We start from the raw sequence: 14,982 nt of genomic DNA on the forward strand, positions 1-14,982 counted from the left end.
CTCTCTCTCATTCTTTCCCTTGATTTTCTAGATCCTTCCATGCACCCTCCGCAAATCATGAAAGGCCATTTTAACTCAGCTTATTCTCAGTGATTTTAATGCAATGAGTTTTACAGTCCCCTTGACAAGAGGGCAAAGTCATCTGGTTCTACTGAGCCCAACACTTTTTGTGCTTTAATTTCCATGCATCATTTTAGGGATAGATGGAACATTGGGAAAAACTTTCAGAGAGAGACTGAATGGTATGGGTACAAATCAAGTTTTTGTTCCTCTTAATGTTTTTTCTAAATGTCATGTACAATTAAGTAAAAGCGGCTTTACGTGGCTTAAGTATTAAGTGGCTTTTTATGTCTAGAAAAACAATTTAGTTTTAATTAGCATCTCTTTTCGAGCTGTTCAAACAATTTATATTTGTGGTTTTACGTAAAGGTTCCCCAAGAGACATAATACCAGGCAATACAATATTAAGCATTGAAATTGGACAACCAGGTAGTTCAGTTACTTTTACAAGTGCAACGTGTACAACATAATTTTTTAAATCAAATGAAGACATTACTAAAGTAGGATTTATTTTCTTTTGCATTGCTTAAGTTGCAACTCAATAGTTGAATCTGAATGGCAAATACAGATCTATGCATTAAATTTTCTATATCCAAGTATGTTTAATTTTTATTTATGACATGGCATACAAAAAACCTTGTATCATCATGGTATAAATATTTATCTTGTAGGAAAAACTGCTGTCAAATTATATTTTCAAATTTGCGTATCAAGGCTGTAGTCTCTTGCTGGGCAATGTTAAACTGAACAAACAGGACAACCCAGTGTACAAATTCAGTGTCCACCCACACACTGTGTATTGTCTCTAATAATAATAATTTATGCTGTAATTGCTGATAACAGCTGGGTGTTATCCACTAATAGAGCCACTTTACCTTTACATTTTGTAATAAAAGACTAGGTAGGGCTGTCCAGAGTAGGGCTGCCTAACATTTGAATTGCTCTTCTACTTTATTATGGCTTACAACTGTGACATCCTGCATTTTTAGTACATTTCAGCTGTCCACAATGAGACTCCATCAATAGACCGACACGTTATTGGCATGCAAAGTGTTTATTCACGACAACTGGAAATAACTGCAATATTGCCTTCCAAACAATCGATTGCAACATTGGTAATGTGCGCACTGATATAGCAATGGTACGACATTGCTATATGTTGTACCATATAGCAATGTTATCTATATACAGATACTTCTATCTGTATATAGAAGTATATAGAGTTAAAAGCTCTCCATTCTGGATCAGTCTCTCTTTTGAACGAGAGTCAACTTTTGTGCACACTCAAGGCTGCTAATGTCCCCTTCAAAATAAAGGCCTGGTTTTCAAATTAAAGTGAATACTTGTCTATAGCTCATTGACAATGTGCTGGCAAAATTTCATTAGCAGCCATACACTGCCTAATACGCTGCATCACACAACAGAAATACGATTAATGTGTGAACTGTAAGGTTAGTGAGGAAATTTAGAAGAAAGGCATTTATAAATATATAAATTCACTCCTAGACATTCCCATGTAAGGTCTTACATTTTCCATGGTAAAAATGCAGCATCATTTGACAAGTTATAAATTTAGACCTGCAAGTCTAGATGAAAATATTTCCAGCCTTTTCTGCAACCCAGACTAAACTCCCTGTAACCACTAAAGGAAGGTCTGGACATAATTACACACTTCATTTAAGACCTTTTTCAGCGCATCACACAGACCTACTTCATGTCTAATGAAGCGCGGTTTGTATAAACTCTGGAAAAAGAACTTTAAAGCTTAGTCTCAAATGTAGATGCACATCAACTAAAAGCGTTCAAGGTTGTTGTTTTCAAAAGGTACAATTAATCTGACAAATGAAACTCATCAGTACATAAATTCTAATTTACTGAGTATGAGTACAAATGAAATAAGACAGCATACCTGAATCAGTACACCCCAAGTTTTCCGTCCTTGAAAATATGTATCAATTGTCTAAATGTAAATCTTTTGTAAACATCAATATAATGTTTCAGAAATTTAAAACACATCTAAGAGTCATTAAATGACACCATAGGAACTCAGGCCCTCTTAACAGCTGGCAATACCATGGCCTTGCTTATTCAGATGCAATAGACATCTTTGAGTACAACTCTTCACACAAGGCATCAAAATAAATCTTGAGTGATTACACCTGAGGTTCCTTCTTTACATGGAAATAAAGGGATTCATCTTAATAGGCTGTTTAACATTATTCAGGCTTCTTTAAAAAGAAATGAAATTAGCTTAATTATATTGCCTCAAAAATATTTAGAATGCTTTGGTATTTTTTGCATTTTCTCTCTATACATCACAATTTTGTATGTATCTTGTGAAATGTAAGAAAAATGGCACATGCTTTTCAAAACTATTTTACAAACATAAATCTAAAAAGTGTGGTGTGAATTTGTGATTCTCTTTATTCTCGCTCACTGAAAATAATGCAGAGAATTCAGAAGTAACAACAACAGCACAACAACCCTGAACATGCAGCCAGAGCTATAAATCAAAGTGTAGTCATAGGCGGAATGGTCTAGTTAAAGCCCAGATCTAGGTGCAATTGAAAATCTCCAGCAAGACTTGAAAGTTGCTGTTCACAGACACTCTCCATCTAAGCTGAATGAACTAGAGCTGTTTCACAAAAACGGTTGGCAAAAATTTAGGTCAAATGCACACAACCCTATTTAGATCAGAATTTGCTTCGGAATAAATCAATAACATTTCAAGACACTGAATGTGAAAATGTTAATATATGTTTCAGTACAAATGACTCAGTGAACTGACAACATGGAAATTGTTACATAATGACACACAACAATATCCAAACCAGTACATAAGGGATGCTTGTAAAACAAATGAGAGGCATATGTCTTTTGTGCATTCAAACTATGCGACAGAGTTGCCCCTCCTCCAAATCTTTGTCATGTGGTATTTCTGTCCCAGTTTCCTGGGCCTCAAATATTTCCTACAAGACAATAGAAACAAATAACAAAAGGGTATTTTTTTTTTCTCTCTTCAATTAAAGCTTACTAAGGACAAGTAGAGTAATAATGACAGAAATTGGGAGAACAAAAAAAAGGAGGGAAAAGCTTAACCTAAAACATCAACAAGTAAATGTATCTGAATATGTAAAACAGAGTGAAATTTATGGCTAGGACTTTGCAGGTGGACAGCAGAATCCATTGTTCTATCAATCATGGCAGGTCATCTAATGCTGAACCAGTAAAGAAGTCCAAATCATCACACTACCTCCACCATGTCTGACTACATATGATGGATTTTCTTTTTCTGAAATGCAGTGTTACTTGTACATTAGATACAACTGGAAACACAAGTTCCAGGAAGTTCCAGGAAGTTCCAGTCTTGTCTCATTAGTCCATATAATTTATTTTCAAACGTCTTTGGGTCATCAAGATGTTCTGTATGAAATCTTCTTGTTTCTTTTGGCCAGCATTCATTTTGGTCTTAGAGCTCTCCAATGGATGCCAATTTTGTCAAATCTATTTCTTCAATTGGTTTTTCTATTCTTTGATTTTGATGCTTAAAATAAATAAGATTAAAATCCATTTTTGATTTTCTGATATTTTGAATCTTGATCTTGGATAATCAAGATAAAAAAATTATACATTTCAATTTCTGGTCGATTGGCAGGTTTTCATATGTATGGAAACTAACAACGAAGTTGGAGAGAAATTCAGTTTCAATGGAAAAATGTCTTGACTAATAATAACTGCTACGCAAACATTAGAGACATGTCAAAAGGACTTAGCTGTTTAAAGCCAGACTTAACTTTAAACAACACTCCTTCCTTAGCCTCTTCCAAAACTGTCAGTGCCCTAACATGCAGCTTATTTGTGTTTCAGCTCTCTACGTTCTTAGACAAAATGCTAACCGTGCATGCCTGGAATTTGCCCAAACAGCTCTCTGACACATCAAACACAAGCTTAGCAAACCTGCGTTTCCAGTATAATAAAAAGAAACAGTGGCATAGCACATCTGCAGTGTTGACGGACATGACAGGTTTGAAGTAAATGAACATAGTTCATATTCCACAACATAAACACAGTTCAACAAAAACATATTAAAACTTACATCAGCATGGAAAACATGACATATAATTGATTTTAGGGTCTCCTTGTGTTAATTTTACTAAATGTTAATTATTTCTGAAATGCTACTCCGATTCGTCCTCCTTAACCCTGATCATTCTCCCCTCACAATCCTATTTAACAAGCACACAGATTTATAAATGATTACTGGTTAGTTTTATGCAGAATCACTCCTTCATTGTTTATAATGAATGGTTTTCTCAGTGTGCTTTAGGTGTGTATCGGTGTGTGTGTGTGGCTCATCAACATTCACTCAGTCGGGGTTTAAATGCTTCCTGTGCTGGAACACTGTGATTAGTGGAGTGACATGTAGAGAGCTGCCTCCTGAAAAGGAGCTGGCCTTGCACGCAAATACATAACACGCTATGACAACCACAGATTCCTCAGTCAAAGGTTTGGTATTTCACTCATGCACATTTCATTTAACCACTACATCTTCTGTCTTTTGTAAATATTAAATTCATGTAAGGAAATGTAGAGCTATTACAGTGAATATAGAGAAAATAGTTGTGACAAATAATTTAAGACCTCTCATTAACATGGATTACAAAACAACAAAGTAAATCACCATGGAAATATGTCCCTTGCAGTTGTGGAGTGACAAAGAGTGTTATTCAGGAGCTAAATCAGTTCCCCATGGCCAACAGCACAGAAAAGATTCAAAGATAGGCTTCCTTCCATCACACACTGGAGCTATGAGAGGATCTCGTCACTCTTTCCAGAACCGGCATACTGTTCTTCACTTTTGCAAAGAAGCAAACAAGAGAAACATTGCAGTCTGGTCTGAGCTATGCTGGTAATTAGTTTATGGGATCATCTTGAAGACCTGAAGTGGTATTTTAACAGAGTTTGTAAAATGGTCAGCATATTCTATCTGTTTTGTCTCAACATTGCAATTTGCATAGAAAGAGTCCCTTTTATTAGCAAAGTTTGAAAAAGACAAAGAAGAGAGGAGATACTTTTAACAAAATGGCATACAAAACTGTTCCTTTAATAAATCCTCCATGTACACTAGTTCAATTTGCTCTCATATAATTTGATCATTTTCCAATCCTGTGGTTTCTGCAGTGCATATTTTCTAAGTAGAAGGCATCCCTTAAGCCGCTTCCTGGATATTGTTACATACCTTCCTTTTTTAATAGTATCAAATACAACACACCGCTTTGTAGTCTAAAAAGTAATAAGAGAAAAATCCTTCACAAAGTTGAGAGTGAAGGTGATGCTTTTCCCCAGGTAAAACATATTTTTGCACATTAACTGAAACTTTAAATTGAAAAAAGAATTTATCTTCATGTTTTATCCAGCATTTGTAAAAGTCTGTTTTCATTAGCCATAAGTTATCACAGGGACCTACATTTTGTGTAGTATTGTTTTCTCAACACTTGGCACCTTAAAGTCAAATTCTTTGTTTTTGGGATCAAAAACATCACTCTGACTTTTCTATTGATTATCTCTCACTATCCCTATCAAATGTTCAAATGCACACTTTCTGGATGTCTGAGTGGAAATTTTTGTGTAATTTTCCCAAGACAAAAGTTGGGTTTCACCTGCAGTCAGAACAAGCAAAGGATAAAAAGTAATCTTTCTGACTTAACTTCTGTTTGCCTGGATGAAAAGATTTTGAGAGCAGAGTTGGGTCCCATATGCATGACTTTTAAAGGTGTTGCACATAATCCAGTAATACTCTCAAGTTTACAAGCCAGTGAAAGCCAGTGAAAGCAATTTAGCCTTCTGTTTCTACAAAACCATTAAAATCACTTATCAATCCACTCTTGCTTCACTGGCATTTAACTACGGTAGTTTTGAGGAGTTTACTTCAGCACATCTTGACAATAAAACGCACTATACCTTAAAGTTAGTTCTCAAAGATTTCCTGAAACATAGTAACATTTTGATCAAGCTTTTAAAAGACCAAATGACATACTGTAAGTTCAGCAGTTAAAAGAAATGGTTGAACTTGTAAAAGAACTCTCACTTTACATTATAGATTAAAACAGAAATGGTGAGAAAGCGGGCAGAGTCATCACCAGGTTTGAACAATAAAAGCTCACTTTCTATTTTAAATGCTAAATTAATCCTGTAATCTGGAACTATAAGGTGATGTACATACAGCTTTGAATTATTTTAAATTATGTTAAGATAATGTTTTAATCTGCTGCACCAATAACCTTGTCTTTTAGTTTCTTCATCATTAAGTAGCAGTAAGATTTTTTCCAGACAGCAATCACATAAGTCTGATTAATAAAGGACTATGGACATATTCAGTCCTAAATGATCTACACAGCCCATAAAGGAAACCCCAAGAGAACAAAGCATGCAGTCAGAGAAAAAAATGTGTTAACTAACAAGGCGGTGACCCCCGACTGCTAATGATTCGAGTTTTATAGAACAGCCATAATAAATCTGAAATCTGAAGTCTGAGTCCACAGCAAACAACCAATACTTAACGTTATGGCCATTTTCAAATCGAGTCAAATACAAAGTGACTCTTTTATATTACCTGAATTTAAGCCTTTGTTCAAGTGACATCATGGTTAAGAGCTTGTGGCCCATATGGAAACGTATTACTTAGATAGGAACCTAAGTAACTCCTGAGACAACAAGCACAGGAGCTGAACCTTGCATCAGCTTGTGAGTGCAGCAGCATCACTGCTGTCTGACACAGGCTCCTGAAAGGGGGAACCCTGTGAAAGTGTCAGTGCCTTTCTGCATTTGCATATTTGGAACACCATGAATTCAAGAGTTTGCTCCTGCCTGTGTGCCAAATTGAAAGGGTCCATTAAAAAGTGTTTTAGTGGCTTTACTGCATTCAGTTAGAAGTTCGGATGTTAGTGTCTAAAAAGCAGATAAAATGTTATTAGATCGAATCGGTCCACATGCAAATGACTCACTCAACAACTTCTAACAAGTCAAGAGGTGTGCCTCATAAAAAAGATACAAGTCCTAATTATGTCATGTTGTTTTGGCACAAGTACAAAAAAGGCAAATAGGTAGCAATGTGGTTGGTCTTACATTCAAAGCCAAGTATCAAGCAAAGCCTGTTTACTGTAAACCAGAGATGCAACCTGCCCTGGGGCAATTCCCAAGCAGAGTACCTCAATTTCTCACACTAAGGTACTGCTGGAGTCAGAATAAGTAAAACAGTCGATACTAACCGTGTTGTTATACTGTTCTGGGAGTTGCTTTTAGGTTTTCTTTCCATTCCTAAAGATTTTTACCTCTTATCCAACAGTGAAAAGGAATGAAAACTGAAGCATTGTCAAAAAACTGAGACAGGATTATCCTCTTCTTCAGTGTACTGACAAAATATGCATTGAAACAAATACACACAATTGGCTTGTTTATGCCAATTTAAATTTAAGACAGAATAGTGAATTTGATAGGATAAAATGTTTTCTTTGAGAGATTGTGTTCTTTAAGTTGCACGTTTTCTATATCCAAAGGCTGTTACACTATTCAAATCAGGCAACATACCTTCAATATCTGATTTAAGCTCTTTTACTTTTTTTAAAAATATTTTAGTAGAATAATGTTGTCAGGTCAAAATACTCTGGTCTATTTTTTCACAGTCCAACCCTGGAATGGAGTAGAATTTGATCATTTGACTGTGAAAGTAAAAAAATAAAAAATAAAACAAAATAAAAAAGAACATTTCTCAAACTAACTTTATTTCTAGCACCTGAGCAAATCAGAAAGTACAAACATCTGTCTCCAGCCTGTCTCCCGCGCTCATGGTGCCAACACAAAAACATGAAATCTGAACAGTCTAACAAAACAGAACTTAGACATGAAAAATAACAGCACACATGGATGACAGCATGGAATAAAACAATCCAAACCTTTTGTAAGGTCTAGGTTGGTGTCCATGTGCTCTTTCATGTTTGCTTTATACCACAAAACTCAAGACCCGTGGGGCAAAGCCAGCATGCCATAACTTCTTATGTGCGTACATAAATAAAACTTTCAAGAGAACAGTATTGTGGGTAAATATTGTTTTATCAATCAAATCAAAGCTATTTTTATCTGTATAGTGGCAAATATCATCAATATGAAAAGTTGTTCAATAGTATTTAATTTCAATAAATGCAGATTGAATGTAGAGACAGCTATTTATTAATATTTTAATAATTTGTTAATGAGTAGTTTTATCACTGTCTTTACTTTGCATCCACTCCTGACCAGCCCAAAAATTGCAAATTGTATTAGCATTTTTGTGAATATTTGAGTTGGTGGACTCCAACCATCTGTTCATCAGCTAATTAAAAAAAAATTAAGATGATGGCTTTAAAAATGCTAAATCTGTATATAAATCAGACTTTCATATTATTTCTTTTATGGTATTTCCACCTTCATAGCCCTCTGATGGCACAGGCACAAAGGCTTGTGCCATCTTGTCTTGTCTTTGAACCTGTCAAGATTGTTAAGTTCTACAAACAAAGCCTCTCACAATGTTTCAACTCTCCAATGTTTCGTCACTCTCTTGATGTTGAACGCAACAAGACAGTCATTTCAAATAGTTTTAAAACGCTCCAAAGGTATTGTGACAAATAATTCAAATGGTAGGCTCTACTTTGGAGGACACAACATTAGACCCTAAAAAGTGGAAGAAACCATTATTCTTTGACAGGAGAAAAAAATTATGTGGATTTTGATGGTGTTACTGGTAAGATCAGGAGATTACACTGAAGATGTTTTCTACATGGCACAGCAGAGGAGTCATGCTTTTGAGAGACTGTGTGCATCTAACATGCGCTAACTGCAGATTGCTCATTAACTGAATCTTCCTCGGTCGGTAACGTAGTCCTACATGAGGACACAGACTTTTAACAGTGCTGTTTGGACCTTGTTGTTTCTACAGAACAATGAAGTTTCACAGGAGGAGTCAAATCAGAGTTGAATATGTAAAAATGTTGTAGAGCGCATTCCTCTCGACTGAGGGCCCTCATCTGTACTGCGATAACTGAATCTTTTAACAGAACACCACTAAAGTTCACAACAAGGATCTGATAAAGGCTTTTTCCAGGTCAATGATGCCCTTCAAATTTTAATCTAAATAATAAAATCATTTGGGGATGGGGGGTTTATGAAAATACGGATCAGTTCCAAAACATTTATGGACTTTGGAAAACCATCTTCATCACAGTGAGCAACATTTCTACCAGCCTATTAGAAACACTCATATCAAGCACAAGTAAGCTAAATTTGAAAGTGATTAATCTCAAACTACAGAGCAACTCACTATTCCCTTCTAAAATCATTTATCAGCTGATGAATATCCTTTTGAATTTTAAATGTAATTTTCACTAAATTACCCTATTTGTCTTCCTCTGGCTCGTTTCGCCTCCTTTTGTATGCTGAGGATTAATTTACAACCCAATTATGATTGTGTAGCCTGAAAAGAAAATATATAAACCTCTTTCCACAGTTCTTAGATGTGCGATATGGAGTGGACTTAAAAGTAGTTTAAATTTTAATCTTTGTTTCAGTGTTTCAAAATATTTTGTATTGAAACAAAACCAAGTAGAATTAATACAAGAATCAACAAAGGAATTTGAGATTGAGGTAATTCTGATGACATTCCACATAGCAATTCATGGATCAATGTTCTCCCAAATAAAAGCCTGTTGTTAACAGCACTGCTGGAAATCAAGTTCAGAAGAACTTCAAGCCCCAAAATGTTTTTATATTTATTGAATGCTGTTGCACCACTTTTAACTAAGCCAATAACTGTGCCCCATTTCATATGTGCTTTCTAATAACTCCAGTGAAACAAAGACATCCGCAACAGAGTAATTTCAAAGAATAGCCAGTGGCGTCAGCTTATGATCGACACTTCAGCTAAAATGATCCGAGCTTTTATGTCCAAGGGCTAAAATATCCAATGAGACTCGGTGTTGCAAGAAAATTCATTCTGTCATGTATACTCTGAATTAGCTGTTAACCAGAAGAAAAGATTAAATGCTCAAAGGATAAAACAGATTGGCCAGGACTATTCTGCTCTGCAGGCTTTATGAGCTCGAGACATAAAGTCTCTACATTTAGAGACGCACAGAACTTTCTTTCAGGAATAAAATAAAATCTACACACACTGTCCACAGTTCAATTACTTGTTAACATAGTTCATGAGAGTAGTTCACTCTACTGGCATCCACTGTCATAAGATCTCGTTCCAGTAGAGTACCTTTCAGATGAGGTGGAACTGGAGAATCATAATGTGAATGAGCAGCTGACATACCAATATGTCTAGGAAGCATAGAAATAAGAGTTCAATATTGATTTCTAAATGAATATTGGAGCTTGCTTTCACTGACATTTTTAAACTCATACGCCACTCTTCAGCGCCATTGCTCTCAAAGTTTACATAAATCTTGGTGAAACTGTTCTGGCAAAAACATATTTATATTTTATAGTTTGCAACTGTATTCATCTACATATCTGCCTGTTCATATGACAACAATTTAAATCAAGGAATCATATCATTTGTTTGTCTTTACTTATACTTTTTATAGACAATGAGGAAGTCTGGTTCTATTAAGGAAATGTTTTGTTTAATATTCATGTAGATCCAGGGAAAAAGTGAGATTCACAGCTGTGTTGAGTTAGACTAAGGATGCCACTAAAAAGTATTTTAAGTTGTCAAATTATTGAGTTCTATCTTTAAAATAATAAAAATCTGATACTCTCTGAGAAAAAACTATTTTGTATGATTATTACGCGATTAAGGAAAATGTCTTAATATGCAGCAGGCAGCAAAGGAAAGATATTTAACTTTTTTCTTATCTGGATTATCTAAACAACAAGCCAAGGAACAAGTCACCCAGATCATGTTTATCTCAAATAGTTATTGATCTACTTTCTTTATATTCATTTAAGTGCGTACATCAAATTTTTTAAAAGATGCAATCTGATTTTTTCAGATGCAGTGCATGTCCTGATGCAAATCAACAATTTCTCTGAGGGCAACATTGCTACCATGCTGTGGCAAACAAGGGCAGAGCTACTGATACAAAGAATAACGGGTGAGAAAAATAAAAAGAGTCAAAAAGCTGTGGAGCAGAGTTTGGGTGGGGGGTTTATCTGTGGTGCAGGAGAGAGAAATCCATGGGAATGTAACTCATTATCACATGAATCAAATTCCAGTAGACGCGATTTTAGAGCATGTAGTCCAGAATACCAGCAGTAGAGGAGCAAGATTATGAGTGCTGGTGTCAACCCTAATCCTCTGAATAGTGTGCCAAAATTGTAATGCACAACTTTGTTTGGAAAAACATTATAAACATAAAACAAAAACTATCACAACACCGTCTGAATATATTGTATAACATTTTCATGTTAGACAAGATTTGCAGGGCTCGTTCACACAGTGAAAGCACTCATGATGATCTTCAGCTCCTTCAACAATATTTTTCTTGTAAAGCATTTACGTCCTGTAAAAGAGACAAATATTGATGTTGTCTGTTGAACCATTTCTGTTTTCATTGCCCATATCTTTTAGATCATATTTGGTTTCAGTGTTGAGCCATTCTCTGTTTACTAGTAAAATCCATCATGTATTTTTTTAAATCCTGTTGTGTCATAGAAATTATTAGTCATGTGATCTAAGAACATCCCCAGGGACTTTTAAAGAGAACTAACCCATACTCTCATTCCTAGCAAACCTCAGTGGCCTTCACATGGAAGCTGAATACAAATGCAGTCAACAGCTTCCAAACTTTTATTTGAAAACCATATATCATTTTCTTTCCATTTCACAATTGTGCATTACTCTGACTTATCACATAAAGTCCAAATAAAATGCAGTAATAGGTAGCTTTAAATTCACCAAGAGTAAATAACTTCTAGAGGTATGAATACTTTTGTAAGGTGCTGTATTTTGGATCATGTCAGGAGGGAAACTTTGGCAAGACAAAGCAGCCAGTTTTTATCCCTTTATCAGTTGTGGGAATCAGCAAGTGCAGTTATATTCCCAACAAGAAGGAACGTGTAGGAACAAGACTGTGCATCATAGCAATGTCCTTATCTTCTCTTCAACAGTGAAACCTATCATAATCTTTCATCGACTGTCTAGAACTGCTATGTTCTGTTTTGAATGTTTGACACAGCAAAGTAAATGTTCACTGAGCCATTGACAAATTAACAGGAGGGGCCCACATATAGAGGATGTTTACTTCCAAATCTAGCAGAAGGGACATGCTGTCACAGTCAACAAGGTGATAGATCACAGATGTCACAGCTTATTTCTGTATTTCTGACTCAGTATGAGTGTTTGTCCTGAGTCTTAACAGTGAGGGCACTGTTCAAAAGCAAGAGTCGAGATGAATGTTGGGGGAAGAGCATTTTAGGAGCCAACAAACTATGCTCCTCACTCACCAGGAGGAAAGCAGTCTATTGGCCGTCAAACCTGCTCAAACGTTCCAGAAAATTAAGCACATGTGGGGAGTAAAGAGGAGTTTGGGCCAGCATAGGTGACCGCAGTTAAACTGGATCACCCAACTCAGACAGGATTCCATTATTTGTGCCTCCTGCGTGAGGCGCTGATTCCTCCAAACATTTGTCGGCTAGAGTGGTCACGACCTTCGCTCTTCGTAGTTAGGAAGAACTGGGTCTGAAAGGGCAAAAGCCAGGCTCCATGGAAACCAGAATCCTGGTATCTAAGCTGGCAGAGTTTACTGGAAAGTTTTTCTCAGAGCAGAAGCCTTCATCCCCTCAACAGGGTGAAACACTGAAGCTAGCAAATATATCAACAAGGTATTTTAAAAGGCAGACGAGGTTGAAGGCAATCAGTTTTTTGATTGAAATAGAGTGGTGCCTCTATTTTAAAACACGGTGTTGAGCACTTGCAAGTTCCTGTGTGTCAGTGACTGCAGTAAATATTTCCCAGGCATTCCAAATGTGGACTGACTGTCCTCAGAGTGCAGCAATAAATTATCCAGACAAATGAACACATTCAAACTTTAGTTTCTCTTTCATGGTCATCTTCTTGTACCACCATTAGATGACTGAGTAAGATGCTGGATGTCTTTTTAAGGCCAGAATCCAAGCTGGAAGTTGGATGATAAAGAATTGTTTTACATTTCAGTCAACGTCACACATAAACAAATGAGAGAAGTGCCAGTAAGACTGGTTCCAGGTTTTCTTTGAGGTCTAAGCTGCCAATTTTGTTTTGTTTTGTTTTTTTTCCCGAACAATACTTTATAAAACACAACTAAGTAAATAACTAAATAACTGAACGGAATATGATTAAAGGCCAACATACTCCATAAGATCAGAAAATTGTGTTCCCTCTTCCAGAAATTTTGACAGTCTTCGCTACAACACTGATTTTGATATCCACTGGTCATTTTGAGATGCTTTGAAAACTTTTTTAAAGTACCTCTGCAGTACATTTAGTTGATTCAACATGATTGTAACACGATGTAACACATTGGTGCATATCAGGGCAGAAACTTAGCAATGAAGTAAAATTATTTGTCTTTAGACATTCGAAGCCAGATTGTGCAAAGTGGTCTGTGTTATTTTCTTAATGGAAGAAGTTCAGTACTGCTAGGACCCTCTCTAGATTACCCCCTGCCCTTCTAAAAAATAATCTGATGTTTCAGTGTTTGACTAATATAATTTCATCAGAACCTCGTGGATAGAATAAAGCTGCATATGGAATCTAACATATAAAGATTAAACAAAATTAACCTACTAACTTCCATGACGACACCTACGTCCTCATGGACCCATTGTCGGACCCATTTGGTGCTGACAGTTAAGAGGTTATTACAGGCAAAATTCAGTTGTAATGTTTCTGACAGTTGTAGCATTCGCTCTTAAGACCAGATTGCAGAGTACAAAGAGTGTCTAATTAATTCATGCATGTAATACTGTCAGATTATCATGCTAAAGAGTATTTAAATGGCTAATCCACATGAAGGCTTTTGTCTCCGACCACTCGTTTGCAAAAGATGCGATTATTGTGCATCTCAGAGAAAACCAAACACTTACTCCTTCTTCTCTGCAGGGAGCAAGAGATAATTTGGAGCCCTCGCCATCCACTTAAAAGCTCCCCTGCATTCAGCTTAACAAGCACATCATTTACTGTGATTTGTCAGTGATTTTACATTTAAAACAGAACGTATAATTCAAAATTTGCTAGGATTTAAACCTTTACATGGGATTAATTTAAGAATCTCTCAGCAATGCAGTGATGAGCAATGTTCACACAAGGCAGCTAACTGTTTTCTCTGATTTTCTTAGCAAATTTTTTTGGGGGTCTTTGTCTTTTTCTAATTAACATTGTTTCCAACTGCGTATGCCTCATAAACAAAGTTTTAACACTGAAATCAATTCCACGCAACAAACAACAAATTACAGCCCATGAGAGCTCTGAAGAGCAAAGTTAATTCGCAATCAGCTTTCTTTGCCCACTAAATAAGATTATTAGGTTATGCTCTGCTACTTCATGCAGTGGTTTCACGTTGATACCATAACTTTGTTGACTATAAGTGACTGTCATGGAGTTTTGCTCTTCCCAGTGCAGCACTGATTAAGTGGCTAAGAGACTCACCCCCTGCCTGGTAAGGCTCTTACACTGCACGAGCTGCTCTCAATGGATAACAATGAGCCGCTCAGATGCTGACAGCATCTAAATATACTTCATCCTGTCACGGCATATCTATTATATTTGACATTTTTGATCAATCAAATGTGCTAAATAAAGAAAAGAACTTTTGTGTGCATGTTTCCAAATCATAATGCATGGAATGTTCACTATGTAAAGGAATTGATGAGGTGTATTTGTTAGATCTCCACCCTGCAAATTTA

This window comes from Xiphophorus hellerii, chromosome 1 (assembly GCF_003331165.1).
Source record: "Xiphophorus hellerii strain 12219 chromosome 1, Xiphophorus_hellerii-4.1, whole genome shotgun sequence".
In the NCBI taxonomy this organism is placed as follows: domain Eukaryota; kingdom Metazoa; phylum Chordata; class Actinopteri; order Cyprinodontiformes; family Poeciliidae; genus Xiphophorus; species Xiphophorus hellerii.